This window comes from Lithobates pipiens, unplaced genomic scaffold, assembly GCF_037356315.1.
Source record: "Lithobates pipiens isolate NorthernLeopardFrog02 unplaced genomic scaffold, aLitPip1_a1.2 Scaffold_25, whole genome shotgun sequence".
In the NCBI taxonomy this organism is placed as follows: Eukaryota; Metazoa; Chordata; class Amphibia; order Anura; family Ranidae; genus Lithobates; species Lithobates pipiens.
Window position 1 is genome coordinate 108,416,679 of NW_027507787.1, and position 20,454 is coordinate 108,437,132.

At 48.9% G+C, this 20,454-nt stretch overlaps 7 pseudogenes; all 7 read left to right on the top strand.

Annotated features, from left to right (window-relative positions):
- Positions 1 to 1,909: 1,909 nt before the first annotated feature.
- Positions 1,910 to 2,028, top strand: LOC143931927 (5S ribosomal RNA; annotated as a pseudogene).
- A 3,519-nt stretch (positions 2,029 to 5,547) lies between these two features.
- LOC143932679 (5S ribosomal RNA) lies at positions 5,548 to 5,666 on the top strand (annotated as a pseudogene).
- A 101-nt stretch (positions 5,667 to 5,767) lies between these two features.
- On the top strand, positions 5,768 to 5,886 carry LOC143932295 (5S ribosomal RNA; annotated as a pseudogene).
- Positions 5,887 to 7,851: 1,965 nt separating this feature from the next.
- LOC143931776 (5S ribosomal RNA) lies at positions 7,852 to 7,970 on the top strand (annotated as a pseudogene).
- A 4,383-nt stretch (positions 7,971 to 12,353) lies between these two features.
- LOC143931852 (5S ribosomal RNA) lies at positions 12,354 to 12,472 on the top strand (annotated as a pseudogene).
- Positions 12,473 to 12,567: 95 nt separating this feature from the next.
- On the top strand, positions 12,568 to 12,687 carry LOC143931536 (5S ribosomal RNA; annotated as a pseudogene).
- Positions 12,688 to 12,785: 98 nt separating this feature from the next.
- Positions 12,786 to 12,904, top strand: LOC143931990 (5S ribosomal RNA; annotated as a pseudogene).
- The last annotated feature ends 7,550 nt before the right edge of the window (positions 12,905 to 20,454 follow it).

Genomic DNA, 20,454 nt, shown 5'->3' on the forward strand with positions numbered 1-20,454 from the left:
CCCTCCATCCAACTGGAGACTTCACCCGAGCAGCAGTCCTGGGGCCCGCCAATTAGTGTCTCTCCTGCATCGCCATTGGGGGCTGTGTAGAGCATCCAGAGGGAGGCTGGGACTGCCCAAACAGTAAGGGGTAAATCCTCCAGGGGGGTCCAGAGTCACCCTGGAGGGAAGCAGTGTCTCGTACCAATAGGCTCAATAAATAAGTCATCTAGGGTCCCCGAAAGCTGCAGAAGGCAATGTCGGCAAAGAGTAGGTGGGAGCCAGAGGGCGGGACGAGGGGCGTACACCCTAGCACTGTAACAGTGCTAGGTTCCTGTATTACAGATACAGAACACCAGCAATAAGGTGTATACTGTGCAGAAGGTACACAACACCCACTCTAACTTCTGCACTGCAGATGCATGTATTGCAGAAATTGAACAGCAGTAATAAAGGGTAGCTTCAGGTGTGTACTGTGCAGGAGGCACATAACACCCACTGTAACAGTGCTAGGTTCCCAAGCAGTAAAGACACTGTCCCTGCCTATCGTCCTTTTTCCCTGACCACCGCAACACACTATACAAGGCCGCCGCGCTGGCGGCCATATATAGTGTGGGGTGTGTACTAAACCCCCCTGAGCTATAATTGGCCACAGGAATCCTGCCTGTGGTGAATTGTGGCTCTCCTCACAGAGGATGTCACATCTGTTCTTATTATATAGAACCTATTATGCTCCTCGTAAACTTTTTCAGTTTGGCCGAACGGCCGGACGCAAGTTGCCCCCGGTGCGGGAACATGGGGGGAGACATGATGCACATGTTTTGGAGATGCCCGAAGTTGATCGGCTACTGGACAGAGGTGACAGGAACCATTGATCGGGTGTTTGGAACCTCCACCAGGATGGAGGCGAAGTATTGTCTCCTGGGATTAGTTGAAGGAGTTGGAAACCCGGGAAGTAGCCAGATGGCAGTTCTGAGATGCCTATTTCAGGCAAGGAAACTGATTGCCCAACCCTGCTTAGCCTCCAATGTTGGCAATTACTTGTTTTTTTTCGCTTGTTTCCCAAGATGACCATGTTGGCGTTTGTCAAGATGGTTGAGAGTGCCCGAAGAGATCGCCTATGGCCCCATCACCTTGAAAGTGCCTGATCTTGTCTGATCTCAGAGGCTAAAAATTGTCGGGCCTGATTAGTAACTGGATGGGAGACCAACTGGGAATACCAGGTGCCGTAGGATTCTTTTTATGTTGTTGGCGTTGACATGGTTTTGTTTTTCCGCTTGTTTCCCAAGGTGGTCATCTTGGCATTTGTCAAGAGGGCTGAGAGAGCCCAAAGAAATCTCCTACGGCCACATCCCCCTGAAAGCGCCCGATCTCATCTGATCTCAGAGGCTAAGCAGGGTCCGGCCTGGATAGTACCTAATTAAAGGTGCCGTAGGAATCTTTTTATATTGTTGGCTTTGACCTGTTTTTCTTTCGCTTGTTTCCCAAGGTGACCATTTTAGCATCAGTCAAGAGTTTTGAGTATGTCCCAAAGCATTCGCCTGAGGTCACATCACCCTGAAAGCACCTGATCTCAGAGGCTAAGCAGGGTCTGGGTCAGATGGGAGACCGCCAGGGACTATGTTGTTGGTGTTGACCTGTTTTTTTTCACTTGTTTGCCAAGATAACCATCTTGGTATTTGTCAAGAGGGTTGAGAGTGTCTAAATAGAACACCTATGGCCACATCACCCTGAAAGCGCACAATCTCATCTGATCTCGGAGGCCTAGCAGTGTACGGCCTGGTTAATACCTGTATGGGAGACCATCTGTGAATACCAGGTGCCGTAGGCTTCTTTTTATGTTGTTGGCGTTTACCTGTTTATTTTCGCTTGTTTACCAAGGTGACCATCTTGGCGTTTAACAAGAGGGTTGAGAGTGCCCAAAGAGATCACCTACGGCCCCATCACCCTGAAAGCGCCCAATCTCATCTGATCTCAGAGGCTAAACAGTGTCAGGCCTGGTTAGTACCTGGATGGGAGACCGCCTGGAAATACCAGGTGCCATAGGCTTCTTTTTATGTTGTTGGCTTTGAACTGTTTATTTCGCTTGTTTCTCAAGGCGACCATCTTGGCGTTTGTCAAGAGGGTTGGGCGTGTCTTGAAGAGAACGCTTACGGCCACATCACCCTGAAAGCACCCGATCTCGTCTGATTTCAGAGGCTTAGCAGCATCAGGCCTGGTTAGTACCTGGATGGGAGACTGCCTGGGAAGACCAGGTGACATAGAAGGATCTGGCCTGGTTAGTGTCTTGATTGGGAGATCGCCTGGGAATACCGGATGCCGTAGGATTCTTTTTATGTTGTTGGCTTTGACCTGTTTTTTTTCCCTTGTTTCCCAAGGTGACCATCTTGGCATTTGTCAAGAGGGTTGAGAGTGCACAAAGAAATTGCCTACGGGCGCAACACCCTGAAAGCGCCCAATCTCGTTTGGTCTCAGAGGCTAAGCAGGGTTGGACCTGGTTTGTACCTGGATGGGAGACCGCCTGGGTTTTCCAAATGCCGCAGGCTTCTTTTTATGTTGTTGGCGTTGACTTGTTTTTTTTGTCTGTTTCCCAAGATGACCATCTTGGCGTTTGTCAAGAGGGTTGAGCGTGCATTTGATCTCAGAGGCTAAGCAGGGTTGGGACCTGGTTAGTACCTGGATGGGAGACCGCCTGGGATTTCTCGATGCCATAGGCTTTAGTTTTAAGTTGTTGGCATTGACTTATTTTTTTTTTAAATTATTCTTTTATTAAGTAGAACAACATAAATATAACAGTCAACCATACAGCATGACCCAGGGTCACAATTACATTGTAACAAAAAATAGGCAGCCAAATAACTCTGGGTTCTCAGAGGGGAGTCCTACAGTTTCATGCAGAAAAGAGAGAAACCCCACCTCCGACATGTAGTACAGAAGTACTGAGTAACGGAGTAGTGCAGCTCCGTTCAGACAAATGTAATCATGGAGAACAACTGGGACCACAGCGAGCCAGCTTATCATGACCTACGTGAACCAGAGTAAAATATGAGCCGGTCATGTCCAGAACCCTGGGGTTCTTCTGGGTCCCGAAGGCTAGTAAGGAGACAAGGCATAGTCAAAAGGGAGGACGGGGGAAGAAGAGAGTGCAAAGACGGAGAGAGAGGAGGTGGGGGGATAGCGGCGGGAAAAAAAAGAAAAATAAAGACAAAAAGGGAGGGGGGAATGCCACCCAGGGCAGACATGGCCTACATAGGTAAACATTAGATGTTCAGTCGTTTTCTGGGACAGAGGCACTGCTCACCTCCCGAACGTAGTCTCGAGTACCAGTAAAATACCTGCAGGGCCTCCATGTAACACTAAATGCCTCTTCAGTGTTGTGAAGGGTGGCGGTCAATTCTTCCATCCGGAGAATATGATTGACTTTGGAATACCACAGCACCTTGGATGGGGGCTGAGGCTGCCTCCACAGTGTGGGAATGCAGGCCCGGGCGGCATTCAGGAGTTGCATCGTGAGGGTTTTTTTGTATTTTCGAACAGGCTGTTAGGTCAAGTGTAGAAGGCACGCTGCTGGGAACCCAAAAGTTCCTCAAGGCCGGGCATGCCCAGAAAAGGTGTCCCATGATCCCCGTATCTGAATTTCACCTCCAACAAACATCCGGGATCGATCTATCCATTTTATTCAGAAGGTATGGGACTCTATACCAGCGTGAGACTATCTTGTATCCTGATTCTTGATATTGGTTTGCGATGGAAGCTTTATGTACTAAGGTCAGGATCTTCCCTATCTGTTGTGGGGTAAATGTGATGCCTAAGTCCCTCTCCCATTTGTGGATAAATGGTGGGGGTCGACTCCTCCTCCTGACTACTCAATAGGTTGTACAGGAGGGAGAGGGTGTGTCGCACAGGTTCCCTTTTGTGACAGATGGATTCATAGGGTGTCAGGTCTCTAGGAGTGTAGGGGGCCCTTTGTATGGCCAGAAGAAAGTGACGAAGTTGATAAGCACTAAACAAGTCAAGCGGAGGGTCAGAAAGCTCGGCGACAGTTTGCGTGGTCGGGAGCCCTCCCAAGGGCGACACCTCTCCCAGTCGCTGTTTCCCCACCACTGTCAACTGTCGCAGTTTCTTGTTGGTAAATCCCGGTGGGAAGTCTGGATTACCTATAACCGGAGTCATTGGTGATGGCAGGGGAGCAATGTGTGTGCAGCGGAACAACCTCCGCACAACAGCCAACGTAGCTCCCACTACGGGGTGACCTCTGAGGTCTTTTGGTAGGGAGGACAGGAGCCACGGGGAGGTCAATAGGGGAATGGATCCATCCTCAATCTCCATCTCCACCCACTGCTTGTGTGGGCCATTACAATGCCAATCAACGACTCTGGCTAGCAGAGTCACTCTGTAGTATTGTCTGAGATCTGAGAGACCCAGACCCCCCTTGTCCTTTGGTCTGGCAAGCAATTGCAAACGGGCTCTGGGCGGTTTGCGCGCCCAAATAAAGTCCCGGAGCAGCACCTGAAGTTGTCTGAAAAAAATTGGGGGTAACCGGATCGGTAATGTCTGGAACATGTGTAAGATCCGCGGGAGGGCCGTCATTTTGAATGCATTACAGCGCCCGAACCAGGTCAGTGTTAAAGCATGCCATTTTCCCAAATCAGATTTCAGTCTATCCAGGAGAGGGACAAAATTAAGCGGGTACAATTGCGCTAAATCCGCTGCGATGTCAACGCCCAGGTAACATATCGATTTTTCAGCCCAGTAGATGGAAAAGCGGAGCGGAGCCTCTTGGCCTCACCATCCGGGACCGATATATTCAATACAGCTGACTTGGCGCAATTGATTTTATAGTTTGATAGGCTGCCGTATCACTGGAGAGACGCAAGTATATTGGGAAGCAAAATGTGTGGATTGGAGACAGAAAAAATTAGATCGTCAGCCTACGCCGCAATTTTGTGGTGTGGTGTGCCGAAGGTTTGGATATGCCAGTAATATTCGGGTCATTCCGAACGTGACACATAAGTGGTTCCAGTGTCAGAATAAAAATGAGGGGAGACAGAGGGCACCCCTGCCTCGTCCCATTAGTGATGGGGAAAGAGTCCGAGCACCACTCGTTCACCCGTACCGCTGCCGACGGCGTGGAGTAAAGCGGGTTGAGAGTGCCTGAAGAGATTGCCTATGGCCACATCACTCTGAAAGCACCCAATCTCGTCTGATCTTGGAGGCTAAGAAGAGTCGGGCCTGGTTAGTACCTGTAGGCTTCTTTTTATGTTGTTGGCGTTGATTCGTTTTTTTTTTTTTGCTTGTTTCCCAAGGTGACCATCTTGGCATTTGTCAAGAGGGTTGAGAGTGCCCAAAGAGATCGCTTACAGCAGCATCACCCTGAAAGAGCCCTATCTCTTCTCTGAGGCTAAGAAGGGTTGGGCCTAGTTAGTACCTGGATGGGAGATGGCGTTGGAATACTAGGTGCCGTATTCTTCTTTTTATGTTGTTGACATTGACCTGTTTTTTTTCGCTTGTATCTCAAGGTGACTATCTTGGCATTTGTCAAGAGGGTTGAGAATGCCCAAAGAGATTGCCTATGGGCACATAACCCTGAAAGCACCCGATCTCCTCTGATCTCAGAAGCTAAACAGGGTTGGGCCTTGCTAGTACTTGGATTGGAGACCACCTGGGAATACTAGGTGCTGTAGGCTTCTTTTTATGTTGTTGGCCTTGACCTGGTTTTTTTTTCACTTGTTTCCCAAGGTGACCATCTTGGCGTTTGTCAAGAGGATTGAGAGTGCCCGAAGAGATCACCTACGGCCCCATCACCCTGAAAGCGCCCAATCTCGTCTGATCTTGAATGCTAAACAGTGTCGGGCCTGGTTAGTACCTGGATGGGAGACCGCCTGGGAATACCAGGTGCCATAGGCTTCTTTTTTATTTATTTAGTAGTATGCGACATACAATGCAAAGGCAACTTCACAGAATGTGTGATACAAATAGTTACAAACAAACGATAATATTGCATGGATATCAGAGCCAATGGTAAGAAATTCGAGGAGAATAGCACGTGTACAGCTTTGCGGTCATGTGAAGATGAGATTAAAGCTCCATCTCGTTGGGATCCTCTACCACTTAAAATATTATTGACACTAGCCCTGCTACCCTCGAAGAGTTTAGATATCCATAGATAGGGGAAGAGTATTGTGTAGTAGTCAAATTGGGTCGGAACATACCATTTTCTTTTCCCTTTTTTGAGTTAAGAAGGGAAATAGTAGAACTGAAAGGAGGGAGAAGGGGAAAGAGAAGATTGGGGAAGGAAATGGCAGAAAAGGAAAATAAGGGGTAAGGGGGTGTCGTGGGTAGAGTGGATAGGGTGGGGTCCCCTCCCAGGGAGCAAGAGACGCCCTCGGCTCACCAGCTCATCAGCTGTCCAACGTTTGGAACAGCGATCTTGTGGATGAGTCTCAGGACAGGCTGCCAGAATGTTTGTAATTTAGGGCATTCCCAAAAAATTTGGAGAATGGTACCAGCCTGTTGCCCACAGCGACAGCAGCGGTCAGATTGACCGGGGAATATTTTGGCCAACACCACCGGTGTACGATACCAGCGTGTGATCAGCTTATATGAGATCTCCTGATATTTACTGCAGAGTGAAGACTTATGGGCGAAAAAGAGTATTCTGTCCTTCTGTGGTTTGGAGAATGTAGTTTGTAAGTCCCTTTTCCATTTAGCTAGGAAGGGTGGATCCGTGGAGGATTGTGCATCTGTCAGGATTTGGTAGGACCTAGAGAGGGAACCACGAATTGGGCCATCATCCAGGCAAAGTTCCTCGAAGGGGTGGAATTGTCTAGAGAAGAACGAATGGTTAGGTAGTGATCCGAGGAAATGGATTAGCTGTCTAGCTCTCCAGCTATCCATTGCAACAGGTACTTGCTCTAGCAGTATGGTCCCTATGGGAATCAAGCCCGTGGGTCCAAGAAATAGGGCTGCTCTCAGAAGCCCTTTCGGGGCTTGCCTGGTAAAGGCCTGGTCAGACAGGCCCGGAGGGAATCTAGGATGTCCAATAATTGGGGTCATAGGAGAAGGGAAGTTAGTCAGGTGGGAAAGGTGAAAATACTATCCATCTCGGCGAGCGAGAGGCCAATTAACGGGTGAGTAGTCACACAGGGCTCCAATGGCCTCCCCGCCCAAGGCAGACCAGCCAGTGGAACCCACGCCATCTCCTGCTCTAGCTTGACCCATAGCTTCAGTTCCCCACGCCGGTGTCTTATCACATATGGTCCCCCATCGCATATTGTCCGCTGTGTACTGCGCATGCGCAGTACACAGCAACACAGATTCTGAAATTTGCCGAGCATGAACGGCGCCTGCGCACTGAGTCCAGGTTCTATCCCCACTATCCAAGTGGACACAGAGTAAGAATATAAAAGAGCCGAGCGCAGCGAGGCCGAACCCGAAGCGCGGCGAGCGAACCTCGCCTACGAGGGGCCCTCTAATATTCACAACCCTATGTCCGCTTGGATGGTGGGGCTACCACCTCCACTCAACGTGCAGGCGACGTTCAGCTTCTGAGATTTTCCGAAGCTTCGTCGTCTCCGTACTGCGCATGCGCAGTACAGCACAGACACTATATCATGGCCGGACAGTATATGGCAGAACACCGGCACCAGTCAACCACCGGTGTCATGTGCGTTGCTGTGTAATATAGAGCAGGGTCCGGGAAGCCAATACCTCCCCTCAATTTCGGTCGCAATAGCATTACCCTACCAATACGCATATGTTTTCTTCTTGGCTTCTTTTTATGTTGTTGGCTTTGACCTGTTTTTTTTAGCTTGTTTCCCAAGGTGACCATCTTGGCCTTTGTCAAGAGGCTTCAGAGTGCCCAAAGAGAGTGCCTACGACCAAATCACCCTGAGAGAGCCCAATCTCATCTGATCTCAGAGGCTAAGCAGCGATGGGCCTGGTTAGTACCTGGATGGGAGACAGCTTGGGAATACCAGGTGCCGTAGGCTTCTCATTGTGTTGTCGGCGTTGACCTGTTTTTTCCCCCTTGTTTCCCAAGGTGACCATCTTGGCATGTGTCAAGAGGGTTGAGAGTGCACAAAGAAATTGCCTAGGAGCACAACACCCTGAAAGCGCCCAATCTCGTTTGGTCTCAGAGGCAAAGCAGGGTTGGGCCTGGTTTGTACCTGGATGGGAGACCGCCTGGGTTTTCCAGATGCCACAGGCTTATTTTTATGTTGTTGGTGTTGACCTGTTTTTTTCGCTTGTTTCCCAAAGTGATCAACTTGGCATTTGTCAAGAGGGTTGAGAGTGCCTAAAGAGATCGCTTACAGCCGCATCACCCTGAAAGCACCCTATCTCTTCTGATCTCAGAGGCTAAGAAGGGTTGGGCCTAGTTAGTACTTGAATGGGAGACGGCCTTGGAATACCAGGTGCCGTATTCTTCTTTTTATGTTGTTGGCGTTGACCTGTTTTTTTTCGCTTGTTTCCCAGGGTGACTATCTTGGCATTTTTCAAGAGGGATGAGAGTGCCCAAAGAGATTGCCTATGGGCACATCACCCTGAAAGCGCCTAATCTCCGCTGATCTCAGAGGCTAGAAAGGGTCGCGCCTTGTTAATACCTGGATGGGAGACCGCCTGGAAATACTAGGTGCGGTAGGCTTCTTTTTATGTTGTTGGCGTTGACTTGTTTTTTTTGTTTGTTTCCCAAGGTGACCATCTTGGCGTTTGTCAAGAGGGTTGAGCATGCCTGAAAAAATCTACTATGGCTGCATCAGCCTGAAAGAGCCAAATCTCATTTGATCTCAGAGGCTAAGGCCGCGTACACACGGGCGGACTGTTCGTCCAATTTTGTCCGCTGAACAGTGTTTCAGCGGACAGTCCGCTCGTGTGTGGGCTTCAGCGGACAGTTTCAGCGGACAGTCTAACGAACAAAGTTTTTCAGAATTTCCGTAAGACTGTCTGCTGAAACTTGGTTTGAGCGGACAGTCCGCTCATGTGTAGGCTTGTTCGTCAAACTAAGTTCCGCGCATGCTCAGAAAGGATTTACACGCCGAAGGTTGCATTGCAGTGTATAGGACTTTGAATCTCTCGTCCCGTCGTACGTGCCGTTCACGTCATCGCGCAAGTTTTCAGCGGACTGTTCGTTCGTCGTGTGTGGTCAAGTCCGCTCATGCAAATTTTGAACGGACTGTTTGTCAAACTGTTTGACGAACCTAGTTGGGCGGACAGTCCGCCCGTGTGTACGCGGCCTAAGCAGGGTTGGGACCTGGTTAGTACCTGGATGGGAGACCGCCTGGGATTTCTCGATGCCATAGGCTTTTTTTTTTAGTTGTTGGCATTGACTTATGTTTTTTTTTTGTTTTATTCTTTTATTAAGTATAAGTAGAACAACATAAATATAACAGTCAACCATACAGCATGACAAAGGGTCACAATTACATGGTAACAAAAAATAGGCTGCCAAATAACTCTGGGTTCTCAGAGGGGAGTCCTAGAGTTTCATGCAGAAAAGAGAGAAACCCCACCTCCGACATGTAGTACAGTATAACTAATGCAGCTCCGTTCGGACAAATGTAATCATGGAGAACAACTGGGACCACAGCGAGCCAGCTTATCATGACCTATGTGAACCAGAGTAAAATATGAGCCGGTCGTGTCCAGAACCCTGGGGTTCTTCTGGGTCCCAAAGGCTAGTAAGGAGACAAGGCATAGTGAAAAGGGAGGACGGGGGAAGAAGAGAGTGCAAAGACGGAGAGAGAGGAGGGGGGGGGGGATGGCGGCGGGGAAAAAAAGAAAAATAAAGACAAAAAGGGAGGGGGGGGGGAATGCCACCCAGGGCAGACTTGGCCTACGTAGGTAAATGTTAGATGTTCAGTCGTTTTCTGGGACAGGGGCGCTGCTCACCTCCCGAATGTAGTCTCAAGTACCAGTAAAATACTCCAGGGCCTCCATGTAACACTAAATGCCTCTTCAGTGTTGTGAAGGGTGGGGGTCAATTCTTCCATCCGGAGAATATGATTGACTTTGGAATACCACAGCACCTTGGATGGGGGCTGAGGCTGCCTCCACAGTGTGGGAATGCAGGCCCGGGCGGCGTTCAGGAGTTGCATCGTGAGGGTTTTTTTGTATTTTCGAACAGGCTGTTTGGTCAAGTGTAGAAGGCACGCTGCTGGGTTGTCTGCGATATCTACATTTCTGAGAGTTTTTATCGTCCCGGTCACCTCCACCCAAAAGTTCCTCAAGGCCGGGCATGCCCAGAAAATGTGTCCCATGGTCCCCGTATCTGAATTGCACCTCCAACAAACATCCGGAATCGATGTATTCATTTTATTCAGAAGGTATGGGACTCTATACCAGCGTGAGACTATCTTGTATCCTGATTCTTGATATTGGTTTGCGATGGAAGCTTTATGTACTAATGTCAGGATCTTCCCTATCTGTTGTGGGGTAAATGTGATGCCAAAGTCCCTCTCCCATTTGTGGATAAATGGTGGGGTCGACTCCTCCTCCTGACTACTTAATAGGTTGTAGAGGAGGGAGAGGGTGTGTCGCACAGGTTCCTTTTTGTGACAGATGGATTCATAGGGCGTCAGGTCTCTAGGAGTGTAGGGGGCCCTTTGTATGGCCAAAAGAAAGTGACGAAGTTGATAAGCACTAAACAAGTCAAGCGGAGGGTCAGAAAGCTCGGCGACAGTTTGCGTGGTCGGGAGCCCTCCCGAGGGGCACACGTCTCCCAGACGCTGTTTCCCCACCACTGTCAACTGTCGCAGTTTCTTGTTGGTAAATCCCGGTGGGAAGTCTGGATTACCTATAACCGGAGTCATTGGTGATGGCAGGGGAGCAATGTGTGTGCAGCGGAACAACCTCCGCACAACAGCCAACGTAGCTCCCACTACGGGGTGATCTCTGAGGTCTTTTGGTAGGGTGGACAGGAGCCACGGGGAGGTCAATAGGGGAATGGATCCATCCTCAATCTCCATCTCCACCCACTGCTTGTGTGGGCCATTACAATGCCAATCAACGACTCTCGCTAGCAGAGTCGCTCTGTTGTATTGTCTCAGATCTGGGAGACCCAGACCCCCCTTGTCCTTTGGTCTGGCAAGCAATTGCAAAAGGGCTCTGGGCGGTTTGCGCACCCAAATAAAGTCCCGGAGCAGCACCTGCAGTTGTCTGAAAAAAATTGGGGGTAACCGGATCGGTAATGTCTGGAACAAGTATAAGATGCGCGGGAGGGCCGTCATTTTGAATGCATTACAGCGCCCGAACCAGGTCAGTGTTAAAGCATGCCAGTTTCCCAAATCAGATTTCAGTCTATTCAGGAGAGGGACAAAATTAAGCGGGTACAATTGCGCCAAATCCGCTGCGATGTCAATGCCCAGGTAACGTATAGATTTTTCAGCTCAGTAGAATGGAAAAGCGGAGCGTAGCCTCTTGGCCTCACCATCCGGGACCGATATATTCAATACAGCCGACGGTGCAATTGATTTTATAGTTTGATAGGCTGCCGTATCGCCGGAGAGCCGCGAGTATATTGGGAAGCGAAATGTGTGGATTGGAGACGAAAAAAATTAGATCGTCAGCGTACGCCGCAATTTTGTGGTGTGCCCAGGGTTTGGATATACCAGTAATATTCGGGTCATTCCGAATGTGACACATAAGTGGTTCCAGTGTCAGAATAAAAATTAGGGGAGACAGAGGGCACCCCTGTCTCGTCCCATTAGTGATGGGGAAAGAGTCCGAGCACTCTGAAAGCACCCAATCTCGTCTGATCTTGGAGGCTAAGAAGAGTCAGGCCTGGTTAGTACCTGGATGGGAGACCACCTGGGAATACCAGTTATTGTAGGCTTCTTTTTATGTTGTTGGCGTTGATTCGTTTTGGTTTTTTTTCGCTTGTTTCCCAAGGTGACCATCTTGGCATTTGTCAAGAGGGTTGAGAGTGCCCAAAGAGTTAGCTTACAGCAGCATCACCCTGAAAGAGCCCTATCTCTTCTCATCTCTGAGGCTAAGAAGGGTTGGGCCTAGTTAGTCCCTGGATGGGAGATGGCTTTGGAATACCAGGTGCCGTAGTCTTCTTTTTATGTTGTTGACATTGACCTGTTTTTTTTCCGCTTGTTTCCCAAGGTGACTATCTTGGCGTTTGTCAAGAGGGTTGAGAGTGCCCAAAGAGATTGCCTATGGGCACATAAGCCTGAAAGCGCCCGATCTCCTCTGATCTCAGAGGCTAAACAGGGTCGGGCCTTGCTAGTACCTGGATTGGAGACCACCTGGGAATACTAGGTGCTGAAGGCTTCTTTTTATGTTGTTGGCGTTGACTTGTTTTTTTTTTTGTTTGTTTACCAAGGTGACCATCTTGGTGTTTGTCAAGAGGGTTGAGAGTGCCTGAAGAGCTCGCCTATGGCCACATAACCCTGAAAGCACCAGATCTCGTCTGATCTCAGAGACTAAACAGGGTCGGGCCTTGTTAATACCTGGATGGGAGACCAGTTGGGAATACTAGGTGCTGTAGACTTCTTCTCATGTTGTTGGCGTTGACTTGATTTTTTTTTTTGTTTCCCAAGGTGACCATATTGGCGTTAGTCAAGGTTGAGAGTGCCTGAAGAAATCTCCTACGGCCACACCACCCTGAAAGAGCCCAATCTCATCTGATCTCAGAGGCTAAGCAGGGTTGGGACCAGTTTAGTACCTGGATGGGAGACCGCCTGGGATTTCCAGATGCCGTAGGCTTCTCTTTATGTTGTTGCCGTTGACCTATTTTTTTCCGCTTGTTTCCAAGGTGACCATCTTGGTGTTTGTCAAGAGAGTTGAGAGTGCCTGAAGATATTGGCTATGGCCACATCACCCTGAATCTGTTCCATCTCGTCTGATCTTGGAGGCTAAGCAGGGTTGGGCCTGGTTAATGCCTGGATGGGAGACCGCCTGGGAATACCAGGTGTCGTAGGCTTCTTTTTTTTTTCAAATATAATTTTTTCTCCAAATAGGGGAAGACGGTCCCCCGAGTACATAATGCAACAGAGAAATACAGAGCAAAAAGCAGCTGAACAATACTTGATACAGGTATATTCGCAACTGTGAGTCTGCCTTCCATCAATCACAATGATTCGAGGCACAGATAAAGTACTGTACCAAGATCCAGGGTCATACAAACCCCAGGTCCCTCCGGCATAATCCATCCAGAGGGGGGTGTGGGGCCGTCATTCCCAATTTTCCACTTTTTCCAAAAGAGAGAGGGGGTGGAGGGGGTGAGAGATAGGGGAGGAAGGCAGAAAAGAGAAGGGTTGAAAGATCAGGAAAGGAGAAGAGGGGACGAGACACGATGGCAGCCACTGTCCAAGGGGCCAGTCAAGGAAAGCTCAGAGCACTAAGGCGATAGCAGGCGACATCCTTCCAGGTAGAATATAAAGGTATTCCAGATGTCTCAGGTTTGTTTAAAAAAGTCTTGTTTACCTTGTGATGTGAGGATCAAGTCCTCCATTTTTTTTAATGTCCTCTATTTTCCTAAGCCAGTGAGTAATGAAAGGAGGGGAACATTTTTTCCAATAGAGAGGGATGCAGGATTTCGCCGCATTTATCACATGCCGTAAAATTGATTTTTTTTTGTACTTCTTAATGGGAATCTGTGAATGGTGCAAGAGAAAGAATGCAGCCTCTTCCTGGATGGAGAAGTCTGTGAATTTTTGTGTTATGCATCGGATCTCTGTCCAGAAGTCCACCAAGCTGGGGCAGGACCAAAAAATGTGCAGCAACGTGCCCTCTTCTTCTCCACACCTCCAGCATATGTTCGAGGAAGAGGGGAAACATTTCTGCAGCTTTGATGGTGTCAAATACCACCTGGTGAGAAGTTTAAAATTCGTCTCCTGTATCTTCGTGCACAGCGACATTTTGAGAGCCAAAGTGATAATGCGTTGTCTCTGTGCTGGGGAAAATGAGCAATTAAGGTCCTTTTCCCAGTTGGACAGACAGGTTAAGTGTGGGTAATCTGTTTGAGAGAGAATGTGGGCCAAAGGGCCTTCGCTCCTGCATAGAGTCTCAAACTCCGTCTGAGGGCGGGCGAACATTTGAGGATTGGGGATGGAATGGAGAAAATGATGTCGTTGCGCCGCTCTCCAAAAAGGCAGTTGAAAAAGCCCTGTCGGATCTGTTAGGGTTGAGAAAGAAGTCCATTTTCCATCAATGACGAATTTAGATGCATTGTCTAGGTTGGAATTTCTAAGTGGGTCCCCAGTTCAAAGGTTGGATGGCCACGTATAGGGAATAGGGAAGTCAAAGACGTGAGTGTGTTTTGGGTAGCGATCAGGTGACTGACTTTCAACTAAGCCCCTATAGTGGGATGTGACATAAATTCTGTGGGTAAATACTTATAGCACCACATGGCGCTTCTTAGCGGAATTCGGGAGTGAGCTTAGAAAGTTTGTTTCGATTCCAGTCCAATACACGCCCCAGATGGGAGGCCAGGTAGTAGCGTCGCAAGTCAGGGAGAACCAACCCTCCCTGTTGTTTAGACAATGTCAGCTGTGACCGCTTAAGTCTGGGATTTTTGTGGGCCCAGTTAAATTGAGTGAGCAAGGATTGAGCTTGCTTAAAAAACGGGACTGGAATCTGGACCGGGAGAGCTTGGAAAAGATAAGTAAATTTAGGGAGTATGTTCATTTTAATGAGATTGCATCTCCTGAACCAGGAATGGAGGCCAGAATGCCACCCGTGAAGCAAACTGCGGATCTTAGTGACAAGGGGTGGGGGGAAGTTCAACATAAACGTACGCACGATGTCCGGTGGAATGTAAGTACCTAAGTACTTAAGGGCTGTATGGGTCCATTTAAATCGAAAATTGGACTGCAAGTCTATTAACGTTTGCGGGGGGACTGTAACCCCCATGGCCTTTGATTTCAAGAAGTATCACGTATATCTGGAATTCCCGAAGGAGATTTGGCAAGGAAACTCTGGGATTCGTCAGCGAGAACAGCATGTCATCCGTGTAGGCAGATATCTTGCACTCAATAGTACCCATTTGGAGTCCCGTTATGTCTGAGTTTTGTCGAATTGTGGAGAGAAAGGGTTCCAATGACAGTGCGAATAATAGGGGCGACAGGGGGCAACCTTGTCTGGTCCCATTCCCGATGTCAAGGGGAGATGAGAGAACCCCATTCGCTTTGACTTGAGCTGAAGGGCGTGAGTATATCTTACTTATCCATGCCAGCATCCATTCACTCAGACCTATATGGCGAAGGACCGAGAACATCATTGTCCATTTGACCCGATCAAAAGCCTTCTCGGCATCAGTACTCATGAAAAGACAAGGGGTCCCAGATGACTTTGCTTTATGGATCAGGGTAAGCACCTTAATGGTGTTGTTCCTATCTTCCCTGGTGGGAATAAAACCTAACTGGTCAATATGTATAAGGGACTGCAAGTGATGTGCCAATCACGTGGCGAGGATTTTAGAGAATAGTTTTAGGACCGAATTTAGGAGGGAAATGGGTCTGTAGCTCCCACATAGGCCCGGGTCTTTGCCCTCCTTAGGTATCAACGAGATGTGGGCTCTAAGGGTATCCTCAGGAAAATCCCCATTCGAGCTCAGAGTATTAAATAAATTCACCAAGCGCGGGCCGAGAATAGGGAGGAAGGTCTTAAAGTATTGTGCGGTATATCCGTCAGGGCCCGGAGCCTTACCCACCTTCGGAGGTCCCACGGCTGTCTGGACTTCTTCCAGTGTGATCGGGTCCTCCAAGTACTCCCGTGATTCCGATGAGAGGGTTGGTAGACCAGAACCGGTTACATATCTGTCTATATTGTCCTGTCCAGACCCTGAATCGGGCAGGTTGTAGAGATCAGAGTAAAATTTTTCAAAGACTTCAGCTATTTGGGTTGGGGTAGAGGCCCTCTGGCCATTCTCATCTATCAACTGTGGTATGTAAGAGCCAGATTTCAACTCCTTTACCGACCTGGCTAAGATTTTTCCGCATTTGTCCCCTGACTCCTACGTCAGTTTACGACAAAACTGGAGTGCCGCTTTCGCTTTATAATGGAGTAGGTCAGCAATATGGGTACGGAGTGTCCCGAATTCAATCTCTAAGGTCCGTGAGGGGGCATGTTTATGTTTCGCTTCCACAGAGGCAAGTTCACGAAACAGATTAGCAAGCTGTTCCTTCCATGTTTGTTTGATGCGCGCCCCGTGCCTGATAAGTATCCTGCGGAGTACTGACTTGTGAGCCTCCCAAATTATCCCCGGGTCACAGTCCTGCGTTTAGTTTTCTTGGAAATAAAGGTCCAATTCCCTGGTCACATCTGCTAAAACTTCCGGTATCTGGAGAAGGCTCTCATTAAGGTGCCAGAATAGAGACCTAGGTGAGGGGTTCCTAGAGAGGGTGTAGGTAAGGGCTACAGGAGCGTGGTCGGACCAAGTTATATGGCCGATGGAGGAAGAGCTCACCAAGTGCAGTTGGTCATGTGGAATCAAGAAGAAGTCTATCCTCAAGTATGATTTGTGAGGGGAAGAGCAAAAAGAGTAGTCCCTTTCCCCAGAGTGTTGCAGACGCCAGACATCAACTAATTGGTCATTCAGTAAACACTTAGTAATCCGCTTTCTAGAGGAAATGAGGAGCGAGGAGAAAGAGGCAGAAGTGTCAACCGATGGCGAAAGGGGACATTAAAGTCCCCACCTAATATCAACAGGCCCTCCCGAAAGTCACATAATCTGTGCAGGGTAGTTCCGAGGAACGTGTCTTGGTGATCATTGGGAGCGTACACAGTGGCAAATGTAAAAAGGCGCTCTCCAATGTGGCCCCTAAGAAAAAGATATCGGCTCCCAGGGTCCACCAGAGAATCCTGGAGAACCCAGGGGAGCCTGCTAGAGATCAGAATGGAGACTCCCTTGGTCTTAGAGGAGGGGTTAGTAGAGTGGTAGACCTTAGGGAAGGATCTCAACCATAGAAAGGGGAGGCTAGTATTTTTAAAATGTGTTTCTTGTATAAAGGCCACATCAGTACAGGAAGTCTTCAGTTCTCACAGGAGGATCCACCGTTTTTCAGGGGAGTTCAGTCCCTTAACGTTTAGAGAGGTGACCTTGACTGAGTCTGCCTTCGCTCCTCGGGGAGGGGGAGGGGGACGTCAGAGAAAAGCAAAGAAAGTTGAACCAAGGTAGGTTTTGGGTAGGTAATGCATGGCGGGAACTAAGGGGGAGAAAGGAAGGGCAAATGGAAGGAAAGGTAAAGGGAAAAAGAGGCCGGGCACCTCAACCCCAGGGGGAGAGGGAAATTAAGGGTTGTCCGCACTCAACAGTACAGGAAGGGTATACTAAAACAGCACAATTATGCTATAGCGCTTACCAGATGTACACTGGGTTTAAAGCGCTGTCCTACTTGGGTTGGTGGGTAGACAGGTCAAGAGGGAGCCCCCGAATCCTAGTCCCCCCAGTCCCGGCAGTGGTAAATGTCACGTCTGATACTGGTATGCAAATAAAAGACAATCAGTAACATCATAGAACCAAAAAACAATAGTATAACCAAAACAGAGGTAGAGCATATAACTGTCAGCACTGAGGGGTCTCCTCGGCTCGCCCTAAACGTAGGCATGCACGAGGGAGCCCGTCACAACAGAAAAGGCATCACAGAATGGGATCCACCACCCCCCGTCCCAATCCCCTAAAGTACATGCAGTCCCCGAACAAATCCATTGCTCCCTTTGGCAGATTGTCCTCTTCTTACCCCCTCTCCCCCGTCCACGCCCCGGGGGAAAAGGGGCAGGGAAAGGGGGAGTAGAAGGGGGGAAAGGGGTAGGGAAAGGAGGGAAGGGAAGGGTGGGAAACAGGGGAGAGGGGAAAAACATGCGGAAATGTCAAGTCCTTTAGCGCACTCCCACCAGCAAACACCCAGACCCCATAAATTTCAACTCCTCCCCTCCATGGTCACCACATCATGATGAAAGAGGAGCAACCCTGGTCGGTGCATGGAAAATCTGGCAGGCAAGGGGCTGGGGCTCCCTCCATCAAACGGGAGACTTCACCCGAGCAGCAGTCCTGGGGCCCGCCAATTAGTGTCTCTCCTGCATCGCCATCGGGGGCTGTGTAGAGCATCCAGAGGGAGGCTGGGACTGCCCAAACAGTAAGGGGTAAATCCTCCAGGGGGGTCCAGAGTCACCCTGGAGGGAAGCAGTGTCTTGTACCAATAGGCTCAATAAATAAGTCATCCAGGGTCCCCAAAAGCTGCAGAAGGCAATGTCGGCAAAGAGTAGGTGGGAGCCAGAGGGGGGGACGAGGGGCGCAACCAGGGGGAGGGGACACATATGCGGGAATATCAAGCCCTTCCAGTACAGCGCACTAGGTATCACTCAGATCCCCCAAAGTGCAACTCCCCCATCTAAGGTCAAGATTCCAGAAGGGAAGATGAGCCGCCCTGGTCTGTACATGAAAGAACCTGCTGCCAAGGGGTTGGGGCTATCATCCCTTCCTCCAATGGGAGATGCCACCGGCATGACAGCCCCGTGTCCTGTCAAGTGGTGCCCCTCTGACAATGTCGTTGTGGTATATGTGGAGCATCCAGGGAGAGGCAGGGACCACCCAAACAGTGAGGGGTAAAGCCTCCAAGGGGCCCGGTGTCAGACAGGAGGCTAGCGGTGTCTTGTACAAGTTGGTTAATTAGACAAGTCATCCAGTGTTTTCCTGTGAGCAGCGGAAGGAAAGGTCGGTAAGGATTATGAATGGGTGGGGGCCAGGGAGTGCATAAAACTGCCACCAGATGACCGGGGCAGAGAGGGCAAGGGGATGAAAGTCAGATCTGGTAGGTGGGGGCGGGGGTGAGGAGTGTCCCTCATATTACTATCTGTATACATTAGCCTGTCTTTTGTACACATTAGCCGGTCCTCTGTATACACTAGTCTGTCTGTATACACTAGTGTATACAGATAGGCTAGATTATACAGAAGAACGTCCTGGGTATGCAGAGATGGAGGCTAGGGTATACAGAGAGAGAGGCTAGAGTATGCATACTTGCTAGTGTATACAGACGGACTAGGGTATACAGAAGACCGGCTAGTTTATATAGGGAGGCAAATGTGTGCAAAAGATAGGCTAGTGTATACAAATAGGCTAGATTATAGAGAAGAACATCTTGGGTATGCAGAGAGAGAGGCTGGGTTACACAGAGAGGCTGGTGTATGCAGACTTTCTAGTGTATACAGACGGACTAGTGTATACAGAGAGGCTTGGGTATACAGAGAGCTAATGTATAAAGAGCAGCTAGTGTATACAAAAGACATCCAAGGGTCTCCAGAGAGACTCGTGTATGCAGAAGACCGGCTAGTTTATACAGAGAGGCTAAAGTGTACAAAACACAGGCTAGTGTATATAGATAGGCTATATTATACAGAAGAACGTCCTGGGTATGCAGAGATGGAGGCTAGGGTATACAGAGAAAGAGACTGTGTTACACAGAGAGGCTAGAGTATGCAGACTTGCTAGTGTATACAGACGGACTAGTGTATACAGAGAGGCTTGGGTATACAGAGAGCTAATGTATAAAGAGCAGCTAGTGTATACAAAAGACATCCAAGGGTCTACAGAGAGACTCGTGTATGCAGAAGACCGGCTAGTTTATACAGAGAGGCTAAAGTGTACACAACACAGGCTAGTGTATATAGATAGGCTAGATTATACAGAAGAACGTCCTGGGTATGCAGAGATGGAGGCTAGGGTATACAGAGAGAGAGACTGTGTTACACAGAGAGGCTAGAGTATGCAGACTTGCTAGTGTATACTGACGGACTAGTGTATACAGAAGACCAGCTAGTTTATACAGAGAGGCTAATGTGTACAAAAGACAGGCTAGTTTATACAGATAGGCTAGATTATACAGAAGAACATCCTGGGTATGCAGAGATGGAGGCTAGGGTATAGAGAGAGAGAGAGAGAGAGAGAGAGAGGCTGGGTTACACAGAGAGGCAGGAGTATGCAGACTTGCTAGTGTATACAGATGGACTAGTGTATACAGTAGACCGGCTAGTTTATACAGAGAGGCTAATGTGTACAAAAGACAGGCTAGTGTATACAGATAGGCTAGATTATACAGAAGAAGGTCCTGGTTATGCAAGAGATGGAGGCTAGGGTATGCAGAGAGAGAGGCTTGGTTACACAGACTTGCTAGTGTATACAGACGGACTAGTGTATACAGAGGACCGGCTAGTTTATACAGAGAGGCTCATGTGTACAAAAGACAGGCTAGTTTATACAGATAGGCTAGATTATACAGAAGAACGTCCTGGGTATGCAGAGATGGAGGCTAGGGTATACAGAGAGAGAGAGGCTGGGTTACACAGAGAGGCAGGAGTATGCAGACTTGCTAGTGTATACAGATGGACTAGTGTATACAGTAGACCGGCTAGTTTACACAGAGAGGCTAATGTGTACAAAAGACAGGCTAGTGTATACAGATAGGCTAGATTATACAGAAGAAGGTCCTGGTTATGCAAGAGATGGAGGCTAGGGTATGCAGAGAGAGAAGC